At 38.0% G+C, this 14,709-nt stretch overlaps 1 pseudogene; it reads left to right on the top strand.

Moving 5' to 3' along the window:
* The first annotated feature begins 637 nt into the window (after window positions 1-637).
* LOC100431799 (FAS-associated factor 2-like) lies at window positions 638-9,150 on the top strand (annotated as a pseudogene).
* The last annotated feature ends 5,559 nt before the right edge of the window (window positions 9,151-14,709 follow it).

Raw genomic sequence — 14,709 nt, 5'->3', positions numbered from 1 at the left:
CTAAGGCAATGCAGAACTCGAGAGGTCAAGATTCTGGAGAGATGAGAACCATGGAGAGCTGAAAGGACATTCTGCAGCAATGTTTTCCCATGGGGAGTTTCACAATTCTGGGCTCAAGGAATGTCGCTGAAAACTCAGTAAAGGGCCTGGGGAAAGGGCTTTTGCTGGAAGACAGAGTAGCCATCAGAGCATTTGTCAATCCTGTGGGTGTGAAGAAATACATATTGTAGACCGGAGGGACAGAAAGCTGGGCCCAGCAATTGACCATTTTTTTTTGTTTGTTTTTTGAGACAGGGTTTCCCTGTTGCCCAGGGTAGAGTGCATTGACACAATCACAGCTCACTGCAGCCTCAATCTCCGGACTCTAGTGACCTTCCCAATTCAGCCTCCTAAGTAGCTGGGACTACAGGCACATGTCAGCATGCCTGAATAATTGTTTTATTATCATTATTATTTTTTGTAGAGACGGGGTCTCCTTACGTTGCCCAGGCTGGTCTCAAACTCCTGAGTTCAAGAAATCGTCACACTTTGTGCTGGGATTACAGGATTGAGCCACCATGCCCAGCAAGGTGGTTTTTTTTTTTTTTTTTTTTTTTTTTTTTTTTTTTCCATTTTGCTGAATTCTGAAGCTGTAAAATTCAGGAACCTAAGAAGCCAGGCAAAGCAGAATGGAGTTCCTGGCAGTTGTACATGGCTGAGGAGTCAAGGATTAGAGTTCAGAACATGACATGGAGGCTGGAACCTGGAGAAGTCCCAGGCTTTTAGTTGGAATTTAAGCAGCTATGCTCTAGGGTGGTAGTAATACAAAGGTAGAAAGAGGCTGTGTGCAGTGGCTCACACCTGTAATTCCAGCAATTTGGGAGGCTGAGGTGCTTGAGGCCGGGAGTTTGAGACCAGTCTAGGCAATGAAGTGAGACCCTGTCTCTACAAAATATGCATAAAAAAATTTAGCTGGACATGGTGGCATGCACCTGTAGTCCTAGCCGCTTGGGAACCTGAGGTGGGAGAATTGCTTGAGCCCAGGAGTCTGAGCCTTCAGTGAGCTAGGATTTCGCCACTGCACTCCAGCCTGGGCAACAGAGTGTCTCTAAAATAAATAAATAAATAAAAAAAGAGGTGGAAAAAGCCTTAGTAAAACTGCAGCCTAACTTTGAGTTAGCTCAGTTCCTGATTGAATTGAAGTGGCTGGTTCGAATTCTACCTACCTATCAGAGGAAAGGGTGAGCCCTCTCTGGAGATTCCTTCAGCATCCAGAACTTCTGTAATTTTTCAAGAGAGTCTGACTGTCAATCAAAAAGTATCAAGCATACCAAGAAATAGGACAAAATGACGGAGAAAGAGAGAGAGGCAGAGAGCAAGAGAGAGGGGGAGAGAAATAAGACAGGTGATCCAGAATTATAGCTGTTAACAAATATTTTAATATGACTATAATAAATGTATTCAAGAAAATAGAGAAAAATATGGAGAAAATAGATTAAGAAAAAAAAAGAATTTCACCAGGGACAAATGGGACGTAATGAACAGGTCTGACATATATGTAACTGGAGTCCCAGCAGACTAGGAAAAACTTGGACAGAAAATGTTCTAAGATGGAAAAAGAAAGTGCAAAAAAAAAATGAAGAGTAATGAAAGAGTTAAATATATGGGTATATATGAATGGATTTTGACTGTATAAAGCAACAATAGTAATGCTGTTTAAAATTTAAAACATACAGAATTTCACCAGTTCTGGTGGCTTATGCTTGTAATCCCAGCACTTTGGGAGGATGAGGTGAGATGATCTCTCAAGGCCAGTTCAAAACCCGCCTGGGCAACATAGTGAGACCCATCTCTACAAAAATTAATTGGGCATGGTGGTGTGTGCCTGTAGTTCTAGCTACTCAGGAGGCTGAGATGGAAGGATCACTTGAGCCCAGGAGTTTGAGGCTGCAGTGATTCATGATCATGCCACTGCACTCCAGCAGCCTGGGCAACAGAGCAAGACACTGTCTCAAAAAAAGGAAAACAAAAGGAAAAATTTAAAAAATGTAAAATATATAAAATTGAATATACAATAACAACAAAACAAAAGACAAGATATGGTAAATGGAGTTAAAGTGTTCTAAAGTACTAGCATTGTCAGGGAAGTGGTAAAAAAAAATTTTTAGGCTGTGTTATGGTTAAATTCTGTCCTCCCCAAAAGGTATGTTGAAGTCCTAACTCCAGTACTTCAGAATGTGACCTTATTTGGAAACAGGGTCATTTCCAATGTAATTAAAGTAGAGATGAGGGCATACTGGAGTAGAATGACACCATAGAGTAGAAACAGCCATGTGAGGACAAGAGATACAGAGAAAATACCATGGGAAGATGGAGGCAGAGATTAGATTGGAGTGATGCACCTACAAGTCAAGTGTATTAGTCAGGGTTCTCTAGTGGGACAGAACTAATAGGATAGATGTATATATAAAAAGGAGTATGTTAAGGAGTATTAACTCACATGATCACAAGGTCCCACAATAGGCTGTCTGCAAGCTGAGGAGAAAGGAAGCCAGTCTGAGTTCCAAAGCTCAAGAACCTGGAGCCTGTTTGAGGGCAGGAAGCATCCAGCACAGGAGAAAGATGTAGGCTGGGAGGCTAAGCCAGTCTAATCTCTCCACGTTCTTCTGCCTGCTTTTTATTCTGGCCACACTGGCAGCTGATTAGATTGTGCCTGCCCAGATTAAGGGTGGGTCTGCCTTTCCCAGTCCACTGACTCAAATATTAATCTCCTTTGGCAACACCCACACAGACACACCAGGGGCAGTATTTTGCATCCTTTAATCCAATCAAGTTGACACTCATTATTAACCATCACACCAAGGAATGCCAAAGATTGCTGGCTGTCATCAGAAGCTAGGAGAGAAGCATGGAACAGGCTGTTTCTCAGAGCCCTCAGAAGGAACTAAACCTGCTCACATCTTGATTTTGGACTTCTAGTCTCCAGAACTATAATATTTTTGTTGTTATAAGCCATTTAGTTTGAGGTAATTTGTTATGCCAGCCCTAGAAAACTAATATAGACTGTAATAAAGTGCAATATTTAGGCTAATCACCAAAAGAACAACTAAAAAAGTATAAGTAATTAATAGATGGAAAAATAGAATAATATTGCATTATTTAATTAAATCCAAAGGAAAGTAAGAAATGAGAGAAAAAAACTCAGTTGGGTGAGATATATAACAAGTAATAAAATGGTAGACATATTAGTAATGATATTATATATTTCTTATTATATTGTATTAAATGTAAATGGACTGAACATTCCAATTAAAAGATTGTCAGAAATTGGATAGAAAACAAAACTCTGCTATAGCTGCTTGTAAGAAACATAGCTTGATATAAGAACGTAGACAGTTTAAAGTAAATGGATTAAAAAGTATATCATGCAAATTCGAGTCAAAAGAAAATGAATGTAGCTATATCAATATAAACAAGAACACTTTAAGGCAGGAAATATTACTAGAAATAGAGAAACATTTAATGATTTTGAACAGGTGTGCTATAGATTGGATGTTTCTGTTCCCCCTTCAAATTCCTCTATCGAAGCCCTAATTCCCATTATGATGGTATATGGAAGTGGGGCCTTTGGGAAGTAGTTCATGAGGTTGGAAAGTGGAGTCTCATGATGGGATTAGTGCACTTATAATAAGAGACATGAGAGAGATTATCTCTGTCTTTGCCATGTGAGGATTAAAAAAAAGCAGCCATGTGCAAATAAGAAAGAAGGCCTTCACAGACAATGAATGTGCTGGTACCTTGATCTTGGATCTCCTAGCATCCAAAGCTGTGAGAAATAAATGTTGAATGTTTAAGTCATTCAGTCTAGGATGTTTCGTTATAGCTGCCCAAACTGAGTAAGACAGGGTGAATCCTTTAGAAAGATATAACAAGTTTATACCTATATACACTCAGTAAATGGTTTTAAAGTATATGAAGCAAAAATCTTACAGAACCAGGAGAAATAGGAAAACCCACAGTCATTGTGGGATGCTTTCACATAGCTCTCTCAAAAGCTGGTAGAACAAACAGACAAAACATTAGCAACTATATAGAAGATCTGAACAATATGATTAACAAAATTTAACCTAACACACGTATAGAACATTACAACCAACAACAACAGAATATGCATTCAATTCAAGTGTACGTGGAACATTTATTAAAATTGACCATATGCTGAGCCATAAAGTATACATGAAGTTTTCAAAGGTTTAAAACCATACAGATTGTGTCTCTGAAACAGTGAAATCCAGCTAGATATCAATGACAGTTAACTGGAAAACCCTCAACTGTTATTAAATTAAGCAATATAATTCTAAATACATTACCGCTCAAATAAGAACTTGGAAACTAGATAGTGTTTTGAATTGAATGATAATGAAAATATAACATTAAAACGCATAGCTTCTACTAAAGCTGTGCTTATAGAGCATTTTACAGCTTTAAAATGCATACTATTAGAAAATAAGGAAGGTTGGCCCGGCGCGGTGGCTCACGCCTGTAATCCCAGCTCTTTGGGAGGCTGAGGCGGTCGGATCACGAGGTCAGGAGATCGAGACCATCCTGGCTAACACGGCGAAACCCCGTCTCCACTAAAAAATACAAAAAAATTAGCAGGGCTTGGTGGCGGGTGCCTGTAGTCCCAGCTACTCGGGAGGCTGAGGCAGGAGAACGGCATGAACCTGGGAGGCAGAGCTTGCAGTGAGCCGACATCGCGCCACCGCACTCCAGCCTGGGTGACAGAGCGAGAGACTCTGTCTCAAAAAAAAAAAAAAAAAAAAAAAGAAAAGAAAAAAGAAAAAAAAAGAAAATAAGGAAGGTTGAAATGAAGACTCTAAATATTTATCTAAAAAACCTAGAAAAAACCCAGCAAAATAAATCTACAAAAGTAGAAGGAAGTAAATAATAAATGTAAGAAAAGAAATTAGTTAAATAGAAAACAAGTGCACAATAGAGAGAACCAACACAACGAAAAGTGGGATCTTGGAAAATAATAATAAATTTGACAGCCTCTAGCAAATAAATCAAAGGGAAAGAGAGAAAGAGGGAGATAGCATGAGCAAATGAGAGCAAGCAAGCACACAATTCCAACATCAGAAATGAAAAATGGACATTTCTACAGATTTTGTAGGCATGAGAAATATAAAAAGATGATATTAAACACAACTTGCCAATGTTGTATAGACTCAAAGCTACTAAATAAGTTGCTTCTGTAATTTAAAACCTTCCCATAAAGAAGTATTCAGGCCCAGACAACCTTATGGGTGAATTCTTTCAAATATTTAAGGAAGAGGTAACACTAATCTTACACAACTTCCTCAGATAATATAAAAAGGTAAAATACTCCTAACTAATTTTAAGAGGCTAGCATTACCTTAGGACCAAAGTTTGAAAATGACATTTAAGAAATGAAAATTATACGCCAATCTCTTTCAAAACCAGAAATGGAAGAATTCTAAACAAAATGTTAGCAAATTGAATTTATCAATATATAAAAAGACAATAATCATGACCAAATTGGCTTTTGTTGAGGTTGGTTTGACATTTGAAAATTTATCAGTGTAACTCATCACATTAACAGAAAAAATGGGAAAATCATATGACCTACTATTGGATACAGAAAAAGCATTTGATAATGCAAAGAATAGTTGTGATAAAAACTCTTAGCAAACTAAGAATGGAAAGAATCTCTTTTATAAGATAAGGAGTATTTACAGAAAAACCTAAAGAAAATATAATATTGAAGAGTAAAGTATTTAAAGACATCCCTTTGAGATGGGCAATGAGACAAGGTTCTCTTCTATCACCATTTCTACTAAGCATTTTATTGGAGGTCCTATCCAGTCCAAAAAGGCAAGAAAAGGAAGAAGGAAGCTCACATCAGCTCAGATGACATGAGTGTGTATGTAGAAAATCAAAAGAGTTCATGAGCTATTAAAATTAATAACTGACTTTAAGCAAGGCTGCAAGATACATGATCAAAATAAAAAAATTAATTTGTATTTTATATACCAGAAACAAACATTTGCAAGTGAAAATTAAAAAGATAAAATGTACATTTGCATCAAAACCATCAAATAACTAGGAATAAATATAATAAAACATGGGCAAGATCATGCCAAAAAATTACAAATTATTATTGAGAGAAATTAAAGATAACCAAATTAGTAGAGGGATATAGCATGTTCAAGAATTGGAAAACCCAATATTGTAAAGATGTTTGTATCAGTCAGGTTTCAATCAGAGAGGCAGAATCACTAAGATAAGATAAACAAATAAATACACTTACGCATCTCATAACAAAGTTTTGGTCAATGACAGACTGCATATACAATGTTATAATGTTATAATGGAGCTGAAAACTTGATGCTGCCTAGTGATGCTGTAGCAGTGGTAATAGCATAGAGCAAGCATATGCTCTTTAAATATGTTTAGATACACAAATATCATTGTGTTACCAATTGCCTGGAGTATTCAGTACAGTAACATACTGTACAGCTTTGTCCCCTAGGAGCAATAGGCTATACCATATAACCTAGCTGTGGAGTAGGCTGTACCATCTAGGTTTGGGTAGGTACACTCTATGATATTTATACAATGATGAAATTGCTTAATGACACATTTCTTAGAATGTATCGTCATCATTAAGCAACTCATGACTGTACACACATACATGCACATGTGCACACACACTATATATATGTACATAAATATAAACACATGCATATGTATGTATGATTTGTTATAGGAATTTAACCTTGCACAATATAGGAGCTGGTAAAACAGCCTCTATAAGGCTGTTGTCTCTGTGTCCAATGCTGGACCTTGAAATCTGTACGACAGACAGTTGAGAAGGAAAGAAGGATATTAGGGGGTAGAACAGAGGCAGAACCTAGATCAGCTTAAGTCTCATTGCCTCTAGTCTTGGTGATGTGGGTGTCCAGCAGGAGAAACTAGTGCCACTTGCTAAGGAGTTGGAGGGGTTGAAAGAGGATTCAGAGTACTTTGGAGCAATTACAACCTGACTGTTGTTTCCGCACCAACAAAGGTGAGCCAAGAGATTAGCTACAATGTACATGAGCTATAACAACGCCTGCTCTGACATATGAACATAAAAATTATAGCTGCTACTTTACTTCTGCTCTCCAAATCTCTTGCAAGAAAGGCCTCCTATGGTCCACCCTAACCAAAAATCATCAGGGAAAAGAATTCTGGGAGATACAGTATTGCCTAGCTAAATCAGTCCATCACAAAACCACCCAGACATCAATTTTTTCCAAATGAATTTATTGGTTAATTCAATTTTAGTTAACAGTCCCAGTAGTTGTTTTTGTTCCTCCTGTGGAAATTTACAAATTTATCCTAAAATTCATCTAGAAATGCAAAGAACCAAGAAGAGTCAAGACAATTCTGAAGAAGGCTGGGGACTTAGACTCCCAGATATTGTGACTTGTTACATTGCTAAAATAACAAAGCTCATGGGCCTGAGGATAGACAAATAGACCGATGCAACAGAATAGAAAATCTGAAAACAAACCCACAATATATGCAGTTATCTGATTAATGACAAAGATGAAACTGCAGTATAGTAATGAAATGAAAGTCTTCAATAAGTGGTGCTGGGACAATTTGATATCCATAGGAAAATGAATTTTTACCCTGCTCTCACTCAAAAGCAATTGCAGATATATTAGATATAGATATAAAAGGTTAAGTAATAAAACTCTGCAGGAGCATAGAGGCAATGTCTGAGAAGCAGGATCTAACACAGGAGCAGACAGAGAAGCTGCTGCAGTTTCAGGATCTAACTGGCATAGAATCTATGGATCAGTGTCACCATACCTTGGAGCAGCATAACTGGAACATAGAGGTTGCTGAACAGGACAGCTTGAATGAGCAAGATGGTGTATGGAGTGTTTTCAACCTGCCTTTGTCCCCACCCCTGCAGGGTAATACAGCTGACCACAGGATCTACAGCTATGTTGTCTCAAGACCACAACCGAGGGGTCTGCTTGGATGGGGTTATTACCTGATAATGCTTCCATTCCAGTCTACCTATTACACAATACTTGATATATTTAGGTTTGCCCTTTGTTTTATATGGCTTGACCTTCTCAGCCAGATCACTGACCCTGTTGGGTACATTGTTTCATTTATGCTAGCGTTTGAATAGAAATATGGGAGGGCACACCTTGTCTTCTAGCCCAGAACACACAGCCAGGCACTTAATGATGCCAAGCTGGAGCTTCACTCTTTGGTTTATCTTCTTGGAGATGATCAACAGGTCTCTGATAAGTTTTGTTACAATGCACTCTGTGAACCCAAAGTTATTTCACTAAAATTCTTTCTCTAGGGTGCTCTTCTGGGCATGCTCTACAGACAAGTCTGAGGGATACAGGGTCTCGTGGGCTTGTCTGGCCATGGTGATACAGGGTCTGGCCATGGTGATGCTGAAGGATCAGCGGGTGACTGTGGTGGGATGGCTAGAAGGCCTCCTTCAACAGTATGACCTCATTAACCAACTGACATCTATCATGGATACAAACCAGACTTACCTGGTGTCAGAATGCCTGGAAAGGGAAGAAAGATACCAGACCCAGGTGTTGAGACAAAAGCAGGATGAGGCCTACCTGGCTTCTCCCAGGGCTGACCAGGAGAAAGAAACGAAGAAATAGGAGGAGTGGGAGCTTAAGCAGCAGAAGGAGGAGGAGGTGCAAGAGCAAAAGCTGGCAGAGAAGAGATGGTAGCGGAATTTACAGGAGGAAAAGGAAAGGAAGTTGGAATGCCTGCCACCTGAAATTTCCCCGATGACCCTGAAAATGTCAAGATTATCTTCAAATTACACAGTGATTCTCAAGTAGGGAGATGATTCCACTTTTCACAGTCTCTAACAATAATCCATGACTTCTTATTCTCCTTGAAAAAAAGCCCTGAAAAGCTTCCGATTGAAGCCAGTTTTTCCAGGCAAGTGCTGCCCAATTTCCCTATGCTGCAGGAGGTTGGACTCAGCCATACAGGAGTTCTGTTTGTTTAGGATCTAATACACAAATGACATTTTTTCTTCCTCTCTCCTCCTACTCCCATCCCTAAGTGAAACAGAAAAACACACAAACAAAACAGAAAAAAAAAAACCCGAGAGAAATTCATATTATTATTATACAATATATTTTTTAAAAGACTGCTGCATCCAAAGGAAGGATCAGAAGCCATGTTGCCTGCAAGACATCACAACCTGTTTGTGCGTACCCAAGGTTAGCAATGAACGTACCCACGCAGCAAGCTCACCTTTTCTCGATGGCCTATGCACATGCACCGTCCAGTAAACAGAGACTCTTCCCCTTCAACTCATCCATTGCCCCAACTGGGGAAGGGGACATTCCCACTAGTTCTCATTGATTCTTGGTTTAATGGAAAATAAAGTGAAAAACTTCCACCAACCAGCTACTTGCAGCATCTTCTGAGGACTTGCTTCTCCCACCTCTGGAGGGGAGAGGGAAGAGAAAGTACACAGCAGAGATGTTCCTTGAACTGCCCACAATTTATGAATAATTTTGTTTCTGTTTTGCAATGACCAAGGGGGCTGAAAAAAAAAGTTTCAAGAAGAAGGCATAGATGAATATATTCATGAAATTGGAATAGGCAATGATTTTCTAAAATTATTTCCACCGATTTAGGGGGTATAAGTGCAGTTTTGTAACGTGGATATATTGTGTAGTGGTGAACTTTAGGCTTTTAGTGTACCCATGACCTGAATAGTGAACATTGTACCCAGTAAGTAATTTTTCAACCTTTACCCCCTCTGCCACTCTCTCACCTTTAAAAAAATGTATTTATTTATTTATTTTGAGACAAGAGTCTTACTCTGTTGCCCAGGCTGGAGTGCAGTGGCGTGATCTTGGCTGATTACAACCTCTGCCTCCTGGGGTCAAGTGATTCTCTGCCTCAGTCTCCCAAGAAGCTGGGATTACAGGCACCTGCCACCATGCCCAGCTAATTTTTGTATTTTTAGTAGAGGTGCGGTTTCACCATGTTGGCCAGGCTGGTCTCAAACTCCTGGCCTCAAGCAATCTGACTGCCTTGGCCTCCCAAAGTGCTGGGATTATAGGCGTGAGCCACCACACCTGGCCCCTCTCACCCTTTGGAGTCGCCAATATCTATTATTGCCCTCTGACGTCCATGTATACCTTCTGTTTAACTCCCACTTAGACGTGAGAACATGCTATGTTTGACTTTCTGTTTCTGAGTTATTTTATTTAGAATAATGGCCTCCAGCTCCATCCATGTTGATGCAAAATACATGATTTCATTATTTTTATGGTTGCATAGTATTCCATGGTATATATATGTCACATTTTCTTTATCCAATCATCTATTGATTAACACTTAGACTTATTTCATGACTTTGTTATTGTGAATGGTGCTGCAGTAAACATATGAGTGCAGGTGCCCTTTTGATTTGGGTAGACATCTAATAGTGGTATTGCTGGCTTGAATGGTAGTTCTATTTTCAGTTATTTGAGAAATCTCCATACTGTTTTCCATAGAGATTGTACCAATTTACATTCTCACCAACAATGTATATGCATTCCCTTTTCGCCACATTCTCACTGATATCTGTTTTTTGACTTTTTAATAATAACTATTCTGACTGATATAAGATGGTATCTCATTGTAGTTTTAATTTGCATTTCAATGATGACTAGTGATGTTGAGCCTTTTTACCTGTTTGTGGGCTGCTTGTATATCTTCTTTTGAAAAATATCTGTTCATGTCTTTTGCCCATTTTTAATGGGGTTATCTATTTTTTTCTTGTTGAGTTTGAATTCCTTGTAGATTCTAGATATTAGCCCTTTGTCAGATGCATAGTTTACAAACATTTTTTTCCCATTCTGTAGGTTGCCTGTTTACTCTGTTAATTATTCCTTTTGCTATATGGAAGCTTTTAGTTCAATTAAGTCCCATGTGTCTATATCTGTTTTTGTTGTATTTGTTTTTGATGACAGTCAGAAATTCTTTGCCTAGGCCAACATTTAGAAGAGTTTTTCTGAGGTGTTCTTCTAGGATTTTTATAGTTTCAGGTCTTATATTTAAGTCTTTAATCTATCTTGAGTTAATTTTTACATATGGTGAGAGATATGAGTCCAGTTTCATTCTTCTGCATATGGTTATTCAATGTTCCCAGAATCATTTGTTGAAAAGTGTGTCTTTTTCGCAGTATATGTTTTTGTTGATGTTGTCTGTTGTAGGTGTAGTTTATTCCTGGTCTGTTCTGTTCCATTGATCTATGTGTCTATTTTATACCAGTATTATGGTGTTTTGGTTACTATAGCGTCATAGTATAATTTCAAGTCAGGTAAGGTGATGCTTTATTCTAGCTTTGTTCTCTTTGCTTAGGATTTCTTTGGCTATTCAGGCTCTTTTTGCATTGCATTGGAATTTTAGGATTTTTTTCCCTAATTCCATGACAAATGACATTGGTAATTTGATAGGAATTGCATTTAATATGTAGATTGTTTTGGACAGTATGATCATTTTAACAATATTGATTTTTCTAATTCACAAGCATGGGATGTTTTTCCATTTGTTTGTGTCACGTACAATTTCTTTCATCAGTGTTTTGTAGTTCTTCTCATAAAGATCTTTTACCTCCTTGGTTAAATGTATTTCTAGGTATTTTATTTTATTTTTCTAGCTATTGTAAAAGGGATTGAGTTCTTGATTTGGTTCTCAGCTTCATTTTATTGGTGGATAGACATGCTGCTGATTTTTGTATCTTGATTTTGTATCCTGAAATTTGACTGAAGTCATCAATCAAATCTAAAACTCTTTGGAGGAGTGTTAGGATTTTTCTAGAGATAAGATCATATCATCAGTGAACAGAGATACTTTGACTTCCTCTTTCTAATTTGGATGCCTTTTATTTCTTTCCATAGGTAGGATTCCAATACCATGTTGAATAGGAGTGGTAAAAGTGGGCATCCTTGTCTTGTTCCAGTTCTTAGGGAGACTGCTTTTAGCTTTTCCGTATTCAATGTGATGTTGGCTGTGGATTTGTCATATATGGCTTTTATTATTTTGACATATGTTCCTTTGATGCCTAGTTTGTTGAGGTTTTTTATCATGAAGAAATAATGAATTTTATCAAATCCTTTTTCTGCATCTGTTGAGATGATCATGTGATTTTTGTTTTTAATTCTGTTAGTGTGGTGTATCCCATTTATTGATTTGTGTATGTTGAACCATCCTTGCATCCTTGGAATAAAACCCATCATGATGTTCTTTTTGATGTACTGTTGGTTTGCTAGTATTTTGCTGAGGATTTTGTGTCTATGTTTATCAGGGATATTGGCCTATAGTTTTCTTTTTTTGTTGTGTCCTTGCCTGGCTTTGTTATCAGGGTGATACTGGCTTTGTAGAATGAGTAAGGGAGGATTCCCTCCTTGGCATTTGGAACAGTTTCAGTAGGATTGGTACTAGTTCTTTGTACATCTGGCAAAATTTGGCTGTGAATCCCTCTTGTCCTGGATTTTTGTTATTGTTGTCAGGAGATTTTTTTAAAATTACTGATTCAATTTAACTACTTGTCATTGGTCTGCTCAAGATTTCTATGTCTTCCTGGTTCAATCTTGAGAAGTTGTATGTTTACAGGAATTTGTCCGTTTTCCCTAGGTTTTCTAGTTTGTGCACATAGAGGTGCTAATAGTAGTCTCTGATGATCTTCTGTATTTCTGTAGTGTCCATTGTAATGTCTCCTTTATAATTTCTGATTGTGCTTATTTGAATCTTCTCTATTTTTTTCTTGATTAACCTAGCAAGGAGTATATCAGCCTGTTTACCTTTTCAAATAACCAACTTTTTGTTGATCCTTTGTTTTTTTTTTTTTGGTCTCAATTTCTCTGATCTTTGTTATTTCTTTTCTTAGGCTAGATTTCGGTGTGGTTTGTTCTTGTTTTTCTTGTTCCTTGAGGTGCAACATTTGGTTGTTAATTTGAGATCTTCCTGTCTTTTTGATGTAGGCAAGCTACAAACTTCCTTTTCAGTGCTGTCAGTGGGGTATTGAAATTCCCCACTATTATTGGATTGCTGTCTTATCCTTTTCTTATGTCTAGTAGTATTTGTTTTATGAATCTGAGTACTTTGGTGTTGGGTGTATATATATTTAGAATTGTTACATTTTCTTGTTGAATTCTTTTATCATTTTATAATGACCTTCTTTGTCTTTTTTTCCTGTTGTTGGTTTAAAGTCTGTTTTATCTGATGTAAGTATAGCCACTCCTGCTTTCTTTGTTTTCTGTTTGTGTGGAATGTCTTTTTCCACTCCTTTACTTTGAGTTTGTAAATGTCTTTACCCATTAGGTGGGTTTCTTGTAAGCAGTATTTGGTTGGATTTTATTTTTTATCTACTCTTCCAGTGTATGTCTTTTAAGTGGAGCATTTAGTCCATTTACATTCAAGGTTAATATTGATATATGAATTTTTTTCCCATTATGATGTTAATTATTACCTAGTTGCTTTGTAGTCTCAATTGTGAAATTGCTTTATAAGACCTGTGAGCTTTATATGTTTGTGTGCTTTTATGATGATGAGTATTGCCTTTTCATTTCCATGTTTAGAACTCCTTTGAACATTTTTTGTACAACTGGTCTAGCGTTGATGGATTTCCTTAGCATTGACTTGTCTGGGAAATACTTTAGTTCTTCTTCATTTATAAAGCTTAGTTTAGCAGGATACAAAATTCTTGGCCGGCAGTTCCTTTTTCTGGAGATGGAGTCTTACTCTGTCACCCAGGCTGGAGTGTAGTGGTGTGATCTCGGCTCACTGCAATCTCCACCTCCTGGGCTCAAGCAAGTCTCCTGCCTCAGCCTCTCAAGTAGCTGGGAGTACAGGTGCACACCACCATGCCTGGCTAATTGCCAGCAGTTCTTTTCTTTAAGAAAACTGAATATAGGACCCTAATCTCTTCTGGCTTATAAGATTTCTGCTGAGAAGTTGCTAGTCTGATGAGATTTTCTTTTTTTTTTTTGAGATGGAGTCTTGCTCTGTAGCCCAGACTGCAGTGGTGTGATCTCGGCTCACTGCAACCTCCACCTCCTGAGTTAAAGCAATTCTCCTGCCTCAGCCTCCCTAGTATCTAGGATTACAGGCCACACCACCATGCCTGGCTAATTTTTGTATTTTTAGTAGAGGTGGAGTTTCACCATGTTGGCCAGGCTGCTCTCGAACTCCTGACCTCAGGTGATCCACCTGCCTCCGCCTGCGTCTGCCTCCCAAAGTGTTGGGATTACAGGTGTGAGCCACCTCACCCAGCCGGGATTTTCTTTATAGGTGATTAGTTGCCTCTCTCTTGCTGCTTTTAGAATTTATTCCTTCACACTGACTTTCCATAGTCTGATGACTATCTGGGCAAAGATTTTAAAAAGAGGACCTAAAGAATGTGCTAACCATAAAAGATAAAATTAATAAACTGAACTTTACTCATCAAAGATAATATTAAGACCATAACTGGTCAAGCCCCAGAGTAGGTGAAGATAATTATAATATATTTATATCTTACCACTGACTCACACAAATTAATAAAGAAAAGATAGAAAATATGTGTTTTTTTTTGGAAACAGGGTCTTGCCCTATGGCCCAGGCTGGAGGGAAGTGGTGCAATCATGGCTCACTTCAGCCTCAAACTCCTGAGCT

The sequence above is a fragment of the Pongo abelii genome, chromosome 8 (genome assembly GCF_028885655.2).
Source record: "Pongo abelii isolate AG06213 chromosome 8, NHGRI_mPonAbe1-v2.0_pri, whole genome shotgun sequence".
NCBI classification, from domain to species: domain Eukaryota; kingdom Metazoa; phylum Chordata; class Mammalia; order Primates; family Hominidae; genus Pongo; species Pongo abelii.
This window is presented reverse-complemented; position numbering and strand designations above follow the sequence as displayed.